This window comes from Elaeis guineensis, chromosome 7, assembly GCF_000442705.2.
Source record: "Elaeis guineensis isolate ETL-2024a chromosome 7, EG11, whole genome shotgun sequence".
NCBI classification, from domain to species: Eukaryota; Viridiplantae; Streptophyta; class Magnoliopsida; order Arecales; family Arecaceae; genus Elaeis; species Elaeis guineensis.
This window is the reverse complement of record NC_025999.2, coordinates 69,864,785-69,878,998: the sequence shown is the minus strand read 5'-3', so window position 1 is coordinate 69,878,998 and position 14,214 is coordinate 69,864,785.

Here is a 14,214-nt window from a genome sequence, read left to right as displayed (position 1 = left end):
GATACCAATCAGATTCGGATGAGAATTATTGGAAGGTTGCAAAAACCATCCTTAAGTATTTGAGAAATACTAAGGATCAGTGGCTTCTTTATGGAGAATCTGACTTGAAACTTATGGGATATACTGATTTTAGTTTTCAGTCAGATCGTGATAATAGTAAAAATATGTCTGGATACATCTTTATCCTAAATGGTGGAGTTGTCTGCTAAAAAAGTTTTAGAAGTACACCATAGCTGATTCAGTATATGAGATGGAATACATCGCGGCATCCGATACTGCAAAGGTAGCTATATGGCTGAGGAAGTTCATCACCGAAATTGGAGTGGCACCCTCCATCGATGGTCCAATTTTGCTTTATTGTGATAGTACTGGAGCTATAGCTCAGGCAAAGGAGCCGAAGGCACATCAGCAGATAAAGTATATTCTGCATCCCTACCACCTTATTCAAAAATTATAGATCGAGATTACGTCGACCCTCAGAAGATCGATGGAAAGGAGATCTTGATTGACCCATTAACTAAAGTCTTGCGGTAAAGGAGTTCAAAGATCACAAAATGAAAATGGGTATACGATACTGTATCATTGGCTTTAGTACAAGTGGAAGCTCTTGAAAATATGTCCTAAATCAATTGTCAGCCTATTGACGGTTGTGCTATTTGATGTAATTATATATGAATTAATTAATAAAATATTTATTTGATAATTTTTATCATAAGCTTGTACATCTTCTATCGAACTTCTGTGTTATGATGAAAATTCTTAGGACTATTTTAAATCGATAATGGAGGATTTATCATTTAGTTCTTAAATGAGTTCGTGACCAAATGATATGCTATTACTAAGATGATAGACATATCAAGTGTAGGTCATTGTGTGCCATATAAGTTGGTTGTCCTCTTAACCAAGGAGCGTGGAGATGCTGGTATGCGTGTAGGTGAAATGTAGGAGTATATTTCACTGAACGTGACCAACTCCGGAGCACTCTGCTATCAAGAGTCACTTCGAAAGGATATAGGTATAAGTTCTTTCTGATCTGAGATCACCATGTGACTTGCAAGCAACTCACTGTGCTTTCGGTTCAGAACTACCTAAATTTTTAATTTAGGATTGAAAGATTTCTGGACACAGTCAAGTACTTGTAAAATTGGTGCGTGAATCAAGATGGAATTAACCACTCTAAAAATTGAGAGAATGCTTTGTGTTTCAATTTAGTAAGACCTTGCCAGGCAATCCCTGTGAGGAGTCACATGGTTTATTAGGTTGAGACACATAATGGATGTACTATTGAGAGTTGATAGTTTAAACTCTAAATCATCCTAACATCAAGGTTCAAAAGGATGAATTATATGATAACTATATCCAAATAGTTCTTGAGTGTTGCTTTGCATATATTCGGCCTATCCGGACGTCAGGTACCATTGTTAGATGGTTACTCTAATTGGTACAAAAATCTATTTTGTACTATCGGATTAGGTTCGAACCTATGAATCACACATATTAGAAGTTTTTCTTTGATCACATGGCTAATCTGAAGAGTTTTAGTGGATTGAGACTCACACCAGAGTCCATGGAGATTTACTAAAGAGTCCCACTGGATGGAGACTTTGGTGAAGAGTCCCACTGCACTTGAACTCTATCATTAATAAAGGATTAATTGATGATTAGATCATTAATTAGTTTAATTTGATTGAGCATTAAAGTTTGGATCAAGTCTGATTGAATTGGATTCAATCAGGTCAGGTCTGATTAGGTTATGAGATGACCTAATCAATAAGGGAGAAGTGATCTTGATTTAATCGGATCTATGACTCGATTAATTTATTAATTTGATCAAATTTAATTGAGTTATAGGAGTCTAATTAGATTAGATTCATCATATTTTATTTGGATCTAATTAGATTGGGTTTGAAAGAAATTCAATTGGTTAAACCCTAGTCCCAAATGAATGGGACTCTCTCTCTTGCGCCACCCAAAAGGTCTCACACCTTTTCTCGTCGTACAAAATCAATTTATGTATGAGAAAACTAGAAGCTAACTCTTTTTTTGTTATCCATTAAAGATAGGATTTGGTTGGTTTTGAATTGAATTCAAAATGGTTTGAATTTCAACCTAAAATCCTATCCTTATCCTTCCACATGTCGGCTTCTTTTGAAGGCACCCATGTTGTGTGAGAAAAAAAAGTATTCTTGATTATTTCTATGCCTAAATATTTTTGGTAAGTCTCTCTTTAAGTTAGATAAGGGTGAGAAAAAGTTGGAGTCAAATTGAAATTCAAAATGGTTTGAATTGCAGCAAACTCTAGCTCTTATCCTATCTTACTTGGTTTGTGCGACAACCATAAAAAGGCTATATTTTTGTATGCCAATTGATGAGAACTTTTCACTGTGAGATACCAAAGGGAAAGAAGGGCCAAAAGCCTTCTTTGGGGTGTGAGGTTTGGGTGGGTTTCTTTCTTTTTGGTGTGAACAAAAGAGGAGACCAATCTCTTTTTGGGTGAGAGACATAGAACTGTTCTAGGATTTTTGGATGAGGGAGAAATCAAAGAGAAGAGAATCTTTATTATATTTTTCTTCACCATCCAGCATCCTCCTTTGATCCTTCTTCAACATCGAAAAGATTTGAGATGAATCGAAGAAGGAGATCTAATCAGATCTACCATCAGAAGCTGACTGCGCGAAGCTAGCACTCCTGCGAAGGGCTAATCGATCCAGGGACTTCGTGTGGACCATCCATTGAGGTCGGATACTTGTGCAGCTGCGAGCGATTAGAGAAGACATTCAGATCTACATTCTCAATCATGAAGTTTGACTATCCATGCTCAGGTATTGGGTTCGAAACTTTAGAAGTGGTAGATTAGATCTATTACTAAATACTGTTTTTGGTTCACATGCTTGTCATTTTAGATTCAAATTTTTATGTATATAAATTTATATCATAGATCTATTTGTAGAAATTTTAAGATTAGATCTTATGCATGCATTTGTAGATTAAATAGTTTAATCTAATGTTGTTCCGTTGAAAAATTTTTGGAAATGCATGCATGAAATCCTTATGCATCCCAATGTGATTACACCCTAGCCTACTCTCAAAGACATGTTGGCTTAAGCTCAGCCAACCTGAATGTCCACAAAATGATCTTAGTCATTTCGATAAAAAAGCATTAATTTAATGTAGACAAGAACAATGTATGAATGAAAAGAAATTACTTCCATTGATTGAGTCTAATTATAGGGCAAAATTAGCTCGATGACCAATCAACCTTAGAAAATTAGTACAAAAACAAAAAATAAAAAATCAAGTTGGCCATGTTAAGCCCTATAAGATCGCTGGCTTTGAATAAGATCAAGCTTACAGTGCTAAAATTCTACAAGATCGATAACTTTGGCAATGTTACTAGGCTTAGGAAGCCACCCTCCACCTCATCTTACTCCAAAATGGTGTAAAGAAGTGAAAAAAGAAGACCTACACCAAGGCTAATTCCTCGGGACCTGATGGAAGGGCCTCGACCACAACAGACTAGGTAGATTGGTGGTGGAGGGAGATTAGCGGTGGTCTCTTCTTGCCACCCTACCCTTCAGAACCTTCCTATCATTCTTTGGCTTTATCCTCCTCAAGCTCCTCGGTATTGCCATCACCATCTTCTGCAAAGGCTTGAGATAGTTAAAGTCAACCTTAGGCACAAGCCTCACCACTTGATGATAGGCCTCTGAGGCCTTATACTCCATAGCTTGAAGGGTTCTCCTCTCAGCCTTGGCTACCCACTACTAGGCTATGTGTGTGCTTTCTTGGCTACATCAGCATTAAACTGAGTTGACTCATGCTAGCTTTCTATGCCCTACAACTTGACCATTTCAAGGCCTCTAGCTCGGCCACCTTTCTGGCCTCGTCCCTCTCCCACTCTAGCTACCTAAAATACTAATGGAGAGCTCAGTACCTCTCCTGGATGAGGGTGGTATGGATGACATTCTATAAAAAAGCAAACATTTTAGCAATTAGATCATTTGAAGAAAATTAAAGTCTGATAGGCCATAGCTCTAAGATCACCATGATAGTTGCTTAGAAGGCTCCATCAAATAAGGCCCTTTATGGTGCGCTCTTCCAGCTTTTGTTAGTCTGCAGGGAGAATGATCCCTCTCATTAATTCCTACACCACCTTAAGGTTAGTTAGCATGGAGGCCGAAGACTTCATCATGCTCCTGGAATTATGGAGCACATTTTTTGCGGCAATGGGTTGAGAAGGCACCTCTAGAGTGATAGATTAGGGAATGGGTGATGGTGATAGATTAGAGAGTAAGTGATGGAAGCCCAACAAAAGCAAGCTAGAGTCAGGCAAATTTCTAGCTTGGGATCAATCTAAGGAGACTCAATTGAACTCTAACCCACACCCACCTAAGAGGTCAAAGCACATCTTGTCCTCTTGGCAGGTGAGGTTAGCCTACCTTCCATTGCATTGCGCTTGATAATTAATGATGACTTTTTTGAGCTGAATCTTGTTCACTATTTCTGCACAAATGAAGTAAGGTCAAGAAAATCTTAATAATGAAATATATGATAAAATATAGAGGAAAGTTCCTCACCTGAAGGTTGAGTTGGACTTAGGCTGATGTTGACCAAGGTTTGCTAAACCAAAAGCTTCTGAATAGGCGGGGCCTTGGTGTTACATAAAGCCTCGAATACATACTATTCAACATCGATGAAGGCTTAGAGCTTTATTCAAATCCTTCTTCAGAGTGCTCCAGAGAGGATTAAACCCATATGGTTGCTTGGATAGGATAAAAAAGAAGCAACACTTCCAGCCATACATTAAGGAAGGACCATCCTAAACGGGTTGACAGTCACTCCGAGCAGAAAAATATCACTAGCCTTGCTAGAAGGGATGGTCCTTCAAAATGTAAAAGGCCCTAAAAAGGTTGACAGTCAGGTTGAACACCATGCAGAGCCAAAAGTGACAAAAATCCTATGATAATAGGCCATGAGTTAGGAATCAATTGGGTGGGAACTAAGTGAAATTGGACAAGGAAGACAATAAAATGATAAAGAGGAAACTTTAGTCCAACCTTCAGAGTCTCCTCATAGAGGCTGAGCTGATGCAGGAGAAAGTTGACCTTCCCCACGGGGTCGAGCAACCTAAGAGAGAAGCTTTCCATAATGTAAAAACTCTTTCAGAATCTATCTAGATCTATATGATCCAGGATACACTTCTTTGTGCTTGGACCAAATAGAACATTCGACGGTCTTCAAATTATCGGAGGACCAACCAAGAGAAGGTGGACTAGATGACTAGCTCATTAGTAAATCATTTGAAGGTGTGCTACTCATCACAACACACCCAACTGAATACAAAGGAATGGAGGAAAAAGGGAAAGGGTTAGAAAGAGGAATGCCAACCTAGCAAGATGTAGAAGACTCTTAGAACCTAGAAGAAACTAGAAGCTAGAGGCATTGGGAAGTAGGAAAATCACCTTTGGGAGGGAGTGAGGGGAGCAAAAAGGGAGAATCTCTTTAAATGGGAGCAAAATGGCTCCCCAACCTAACTAATCACCATGCATTAATTTGGCATTTGGCAACTAAGACTCATATAGATTGGTCCCTCATGTTGCCATAGGAAGTGGCATCATTGACTTCTGCTTATGCTAGCATCACTTTGGGAAGTGAACCAATATTGCAGAAATTGTGCTAGACATTTAATATTGCTTTTAGAGACGTCTGAATCAAACTTGATAGCCTAGCTTGAATCTAACCAGCTCATCTTTATTCCTCTAAAATGGGGAGCAAGTGACACAACCGAGACTCGATGACCCCTAAAATAGTGCACGCTAGCTTAATTGACCAATGGCCAAGTGATGCATGGGGTGCATGCAAATAATGACAAAATAATCTATTAGATGAGTAGCTTGAATAATTACAATTTGGCATGATCTCGAGACTCTGGATAAAAAAGGGGTAACCATCTAGCTCGACAAATGAGGAGAGTGCATGACAGCTTATCTAAAGATTATGCAACCAAATTACAATGGATTGTCACCCTCCATTCTATATAAATCAGATCAGTGAATTTTCCAAACAAGAGAGACTTCTACCTCACTTTCACCTTATTGTTTGTCTTAAATCTCCACTATTTCTTCCAAAGTTTTGCCTGATTTAAGCATTGGAAGGCGTCCATAGGATATGTTTCGGGAACCCTTGATTATACCTCTTTGTTTGTGTATTGGATCCTGCTTTATTCTACCCCACACCAACTAGAGCCAACTAGGAGCTGGTCGCCAAATTTCTAAACTCCATCATGTCGGGTTTTGTGTCACAACATTATTGTTTCCTCATCCAATAAAAATCAAAGATTCAAGTAATGCAACATAATTTTTATAGTCTCATGGACAAAAAAGAAGTTTCATGAGGCCTTAATTTACATCATATATTCAGAATTAGAGTTTTGCACATGCTACATAAGTAAAGTCCTTGAGTATTTTTTTTTATTTTTTTTGTAATTTATTTTTTAATTTAGAAGCCTTCATTCATAGATGCGGAATCCACCATGGAAGAGAGATTTTTCTTGCATTCTTGCTCCCAAGGTACACCATATTAGAAGTTATAAAGTGTAACCATGTTCTTAGCGCCAGAAAAGTAGCTCCAATGAGGAAGATAATTAAGAAGGCTTCTTTTTAGCTAACCTCGATGAGATTGGAGAATTCACGAGAGAACGCATCACCTTGAGCAGCTTATTGAAATTAACCTACCGACAAGAGATATAAGCACTGCAAGGTGTGAAGCGATCTCGTACTAAATGAATTTCATTTTCCAACCAAGAGATTTAAACTTATTCCTGCAATTGCAGTCGATCTCCCTACACTACTCCCTATTGTTAGCATAAAGCCATCATTTATCTTTAACTTCTTTCTCCTTTTAATAAGATAAAAGCAGCCTCAACAAAAAAATGTCATTTTAGAAATTGTAGATAAACAAGAATATGATATATAGCTTGAGCCATAACTATTCTAACAGATATAACTATTCCCAAAAATATTCCACATTGGATTCACCTAGTCTTGAAACTTTTCTAAATTCCCTTTCTATAACATGCTATGAACAATGGTTTATGATATTGATATTTTTTTCTCATAAGAAAAATGGTAACAATCTCAACTATTCTTTATGAGAATAAAATGGAAATGTTAATTTTGATGCAAGGGTGAGTATGATACACTTTACAGGTGGTTTTTGGTGCATGATGTGATTAGGTTGTGAATCCATTTCTTAAGAAGTAACCATGTGCCAAATACAAATCTCATGCTTATATACCAAAAAAAAAAAAAAAACACATCTCATTCTTGCCTCAATATAGGAATTATAACTTTACAATGTAGTAGACACTACACCATCCCCAGGCAACAAATTTTCACCTAAATTATTCACTTGATAAATCTCTTGTAAAAGTCAAAAGCTTCAAATCTAGGAAGAACATTTTAAAATCTCTTATGTCCTATTAGTAGGGTGGTGAACCACTATTTGATCTAGTTCGAGTTCAAGTTTGAACTAATTAAAACTTAAAAGTACAATGTTGCTGGAATGGAAGAAAAAGAAAGGAAATAGAGAAAAATATTAAAGAAAAATAAGGAATTACAACAAAATGAGCAAGTCATGCTAATCAAAGTGCTATCTTAAAATTAGTAATTTTTTTGCCTAGCTAGTAGATGCAGGTGGGTTACTAGAAACCCTATTCTCATGACACAATGCATAAAACGTCAAGCTATCCAGATTCTCTGCTACTTAATTGGTTTATGAAATTAGAAGATCCAATGTACATGAAAAAATTGTAGAGAGAGAGAGAGAGAGCAATGCTTGGAAAAGAAATATTATATGATTTGTCAACACAAGTGAGAGAAAAAGTATTCTATATATATCATACTTTTTTTTTTTGGCTGAGCCCAATAGTTTAGATCCATCTGCTTTGAGTACAATTAATCAAATCAGAAGACAAGCCACCACTAGATTTCATATATCTATGAGTAGGGGGCAATATTCATCATCCATTTGCTGACTTATAATCCAATTAATGATTGTCGCTAAGTTGCCTTCTAAGATGAGATGACTAGCTTTCAAAGTTAGGACTGCATACGAAATCTCTTCCCAATTAAGCACCTCTCAATTCAGCCCCTGGAATAGAAATATCAAAATGTTGGATCTTGCCAGCCACCAAAAGCTTGGAGCTGGGTCTTCTAATCACAAATCCATCCATCCATGACTAACAAGCTTCCAAATCTAAGCACTGTCCATCCATCCATCTACATGGGACCTCCTTCAATTGCTTATAAAGATCTTTAGCTTTCACTGTAGAAGAACAAGATATTCCCTACAACCTCCCATCTAGCATGTCATAATAAGAAATAGCCATTGGTAAAATCTTATTTGCCAAAAAATCACCAAAACACTGAGAAATAAAAGTAACATTCCATCACTTCTACCCTAGGATAACAAGATTGCAAACCTTCATATTCTCCAATACCCCCTGATTTATCATTGTCGGCCAAGAAGCCAACGACATAGTTGATACCCAAGTATCATGCAAAAATATCTTTTGATCGTCCATCACCAATCGCCCACCTAATGCTGTCCCACATTATGTGAGAGAAATTACGAACTTCTTTCCAGAAAGTTGGACTATACCAACCAGAAGAGGTTCAAACAAAAGACAGAACTCCATATTTTGGTCTCGTCAAGGAATACTATATATTCTCGAGTTCAAGAATAATCTTTGTTGAGTGCTTAGCTCACAAGACTTCCAATCGGGTTAGCATGATTGAATGCCCAATCCTTTCTCTTGAATCAATTGTCACCTTGTTCCAAGATAATAAATGAATTCTCTTCCAATGCCCCCTAAATAAAACTCTTCAACAATTATTCCATCTTCAAGAGACCTTTTAATGTAATTCACCGTATCATAGACAAAGATTTAAGCTTCCAACTATCTAGTCTTCATCGAATATGTTGCTCGATTTCCAAGCATTCAGTGTGTCTCAATTTTTTCCAGGTAATCGGCACATCTAAGTATCTCCAAGAACCTTCTTGTTCATTAGTCACCATGGATAAAATAGAATAATTATTAAAAAAATAAAGAAATAAGAATCTCTTGGCAACAGCTGTTTGCACATTTAAAAAACTTAAAATAGTTGGAGGCAAAGTTAAATATGGGGACTCCAGTGTTCACATTGGTTTCAATACTCATAGAAAAAGAAGTATGATAGAAAACAACTTTAATATTTAATAAATTTTAAAAAATTAAAATATTCTAACACTTCTACGGTGCAAAACAGCTTTTGTTTTGTTTTATTTTCTTTTTTTCTTTCTTTTGATTAGGGGCTCGAAAATAACTCTTGAAAATTATATTTGAGACCTCAAAACTTTTGCCTATTGGGGCAGCTACCTCTGCTCATAATTAGTTCGACTCTCCCAGTAGTTTGATATTTCAAAAATGAATTTCCCGTTTACTAGATTATTATGATAAATTGTACCAATCCAAGATTTTATCCAAAAAGATAGTTAAAAAGTATTATTAATTTGAGTTTCTTAGTCTAATATAAATATCAAAGATCTACTCAATATATAGTCAATCTGGAATATATAGTCAATCTGGAACTAAATACATATCACTATGGATCTTCGTATACTCCTACATATTTAAGTTCGAGTATCCTCACGAAGTTGAGAATCAAAATCCATTCAAATTTAATTATAAGTATGACAAATCCAATCATAAATACTACGATCAGCAAGTGGTCAGCCTAAACGGCCCATACTACAATATTCTCTAGGTTGCATGTGCTAGTTATGGGTGAGGTCTACTGAAATACTATTTATAATAATTCAGGATCTCATTTGAAAAGACTAGTTGGAAGATATTATTTATGTTTCTTAATTTAGTATAAACATCTAAGATCTATCCAGTACATAACTGGTGTAGGACAAAACAAACGTCTGTGCCAGCAAAAGATTTTGCCATCTCTTTTGAGTGTCCATATACCTGTTCTGCTCTCAAAGTGGACTTCCACTACTAATTATGCATTCGGGAGTAATTTATCTCCAATTGGCATTGAATACTATTTCCAGCACAACTAAATCTATCACAACTAAGTTGGCAAACTCTTTGAAGTGCAGCTTGCATACAGCTTTCCAGAGCAAACAACGTGGTGTTTATTAATGAAAACCGAAAACCCCTGCAGCTCTACGTCAACCTGACAAGGCTGAAGCACCTCAACGTCAAAATAACCCCTTTAGTTCCCTTTCTCTGCTCCTCCCTTCCAACCAAAACTTGACACAACATTTCCATAATGTAGACTGCTCCACCCTTCTGTACTCTATAATCCATCTAAAAAATTTCTGCTCTGCAGTCTGTGATGCAGATAAGCATCAGCTCCTCCAAGATGGGATCCACTGCCATATTGCAAGACGCGGACAGCATAACCTCTGGGTATGAGTGGTTCCTCCCTTCTAAAAAACTGTTGTAAATGGAGATACCGGATGGTCACCAATTCACCATGAACACCAGATTGGAGACATGGTGGCCTTTGATGATCACATTCGTCAACCAACATTCCACTTTGAAAGTGGCACCAATCTTACGTATTGATTGATGGTTACATATGGGGCAATGACTCGGACGGTCCATGTAAACAATTTTGTAATAAGCTCTCCGCAAGTGCCTTCCTCTAATATTAGTGTCCGGAGTCTAGACTTGCTTTTGTTGCTTCTTGCAAATAATGTTATGTATTTTATCTCTCTCTCTCTCTCTATATATAGAGAGAGAGAGAGAGAGAGAGAGATTTGACTTCACTTGAGTGAATCTCTGTATATACATAGGGAGAAGGGAAAGCATATATTTTACTTTCCGTCTCTCTTGACTGTATTTATTTTAAAGTTGTTTAAATGTATCATTTTTATCAAAAAAAATAAAAATATTTCAGGAGTTTCTCCAAAAATAATAATAAACTATAAGAGTTTACTATTTTTGCTGTTTGCTTGCAAATGATGTTGTGTTTTTGTTATTTGTATCACAATTTTTGTTATTTGTATCACAACTAGCCCTACATATAGAGGGAATAGAATGTTGCACCCGTGCATATATGTAGTTTAAGAAATAAAAGATAATAATATACTTTAGAGGGATAATCTGAACCCTCCATCATATGGTTCAAGGCCAAATACTCTAATCAATTGTACCTGGCACTTTATGGGATAAGAAATGCACAATGCAAAAAGACATTTGGAAATCAAAATTAGAGTCAAGAATCTCACGAAAGAGTTGCTAGAGATTCATTTTAAGAATAGAATAGATAATGCATGTGGTGTGAGATGGGCGAACTTTCCATTAGAAGTACTTCATGCATCAATCTTGAGTTAGCCTTCAATAGCTAGCAAAATAAATGACATATACTAAAGATCATTGTATATGGGGCATATGATCAGATCTCAATTTAGCGACATGCTTGATGCTTTGCATGAGATTTGCTATATAGAGCACCTCATATATACTATTGTGTGAAGAGAACAGATCTAGACACCGCAAACTAGCAGAAAAAGATGAAAAAAACTATGATCTATTTTCAAAGGTGGAGACGACTAGAGAAAGCTTCACTAATAATGGAAATGGTAAAGAGGAGTAAACTCGAATGAGAAACTCTCTATGCGACATGACTCAAGAGCCCTCAAAACAATAAAAAGATGTAATCACATAAGTATTCCTGGGTTGGGCAAAACCTATACATGGCCCTCAACCCCGGGTTCGGAGGTCCGAGCCCAGAGCCCCTTTTAGCGGGCTATCCTCTAAATACACGACACCATAAGAAATACAGACTTAGAAACGGTATGTGGGTAAACCCAAAACCAAACTTGTCATGTACCAGAATTTGGAACTAACCTAGCAGTGACCTTGATATCTGAAGGGAGTTCATGCATGATTGAAATATTAGATGACATAAAGGATGGAGCGAGCCTGATTATAAGCCGGAAGTTGTTGGGAGTGGCTGGTAACGGGCCAATGACCATTCTTACCAAAAAAAAAAAAAAAAAAGGCCAATGACCATAATCAATTATATCATCAAACATGTAAGAGGTTCTAATTGCAAAAAGAAAATGATAGTGCCTTATTCTCATCACACAGCTGGCATGCACATTGCTAGCCAATTTACTTAATTTAGGACCGGGGTTGTGTCTCCATGCGAAAGAAGGAGAATTTCGCATGAATCCGGCATTAGATCGTGCAATGATCGCTTTGCGATTTATATAGATAGATGAATAAAAAAAAATTGGATTGTTTTGAGATCTGTGTAGATGCGATCCAATGATTGATATCATGAAAAAAAAATTAATTATTTTTTTCGTGTGAAAAATGCAATCCAGACCATTCTTGTTTTAAGGCCATCAAACTTTCCAAAGAGCTAGTGGCCATTCCTCAATTAGCTAGCTAGATTGATATGATCAGCTAGCAGAATTTCTTAAATAAACAATGTTGTAGAAGGCATGATATGTCACATGATGAACAAAGTGATCGAGACGGGGGATGCCTTTGAGCTAGGATGCCTAGCGTGCCCATAACGAAAGCTAATCAAGATTTCTTTTGTTTTCTTTTCTTTTTTCTTTTTTGTTATGCTTTGGCACCCATATGTCATGGTCTCAATGTAGAACGAGGTCCAGACGTCTTTCTTAAATTTACAGAAAGAAGAAAAAGAAAGAACAAGATGACAAGTAAGCCTATTTTGTTTCTAAATTTTTTAAGTGAACCAACCCTTAGGTAGCTGAAAAATCAAGCAAACAGAAATACCAGACCTCCTTACTACAACTCCGATGTAGACTGGACAAAAATATAAATTGCCTAAATCAATTACAACGTGGAGGAGAATAAGGAGTATATTTATTAAAGAAGTGTCATGACATCGTGGCTTAAAGAAGATTAGACTTCCAAATCTGGATTCCGGTTATAGTATAGAAGCAACCTTAGAACTTGGTAGATGAGTTGCAACCTGGAACCTATAGTGGGATTAGTGGTGGAGAGATTATGAAATCTAAAGAAAAAGAATCGTAGTTTTAATCCAGTCTTGGAATATATCCAATGTCGAGCTTCCAGTCACAAAAATGTACACCAACTTTTTAAGCACTCAGAGTGGCATGTTGGTTAGAGCATCGGAACATATCTAGCATTATCTATTAGATGCATGGGACGGGAAGAAATCAATGTCAAATCAACTCAACCATGACGCAAAAAAAGAGAAAAAAAGGATTAGCATTTGCTAGGCACATAAGCTGCTTGCTTACGTATGTATAAGTAAATTTGACGTACATATATACATGCGCATATGCAAGCAAGCATGGTAGTTGAAATTTTTAGATTAATATGTGATAACATTTGCGAGACATGCACATAAGTTGCATATTAGATGTAGAGTATCACTTTGTAGTGGCAATTTTTTTTGGCATCAACATGCATAAATTATTATAAATATTAAAATTACTTCTAAAGACAGGCCTCCATCCACAAATTGAGCTCAGAACCTCTTCATGCTGACCTAATCTACTGTCAACTGTGATAGCTCGCTGCAACCAAAATAGTTCTTGACAGATTATAATGCTCCACCATAGATGCAAAGTTTTTCTTTTGTTACTTTCGCGAAACAATATTAGTTAAAGAATTATTAAGATTTTATTGCTCATCGAGATAATCACTGTATGTATGTCATCATTCTCTGACAGATGGTGAATAGATTTCCCCTTTAGCTATGCCCTGTACAAAGATGTTTGACGATTTGATACTTCTAGCAAAGGTAGGCTTTACATGTTACAAGTTGACGATGTGTATTTATTAAAGAAGTGTCATGTCATTGTCTGTTCTGGTACATGCATGCGTGTAATGCGTCTGCTTATCGTTATGAGCACATTCACGAGTTGACCATATGATTTGTACAAGATGTTTGACGATTATACGTATATATTTATTTGTGTATGTATGTATATATATTTATCATGCCATCATCCGCCGCGTCATGTTAATCTAATATTTACGTATGCGTGGATGCACGCATGCATGCGTCCAGTGCTTGCATGTGTGCATAATTACAAAGGCCTATCTTCTCTCTTCTTGTAAGTTGCAACGACCACGCAGTCTCACCAAACACCTTGTGGACAACCAATCTGATTTGGTTATGAGTTGGATGCTTCGATTATTAGACC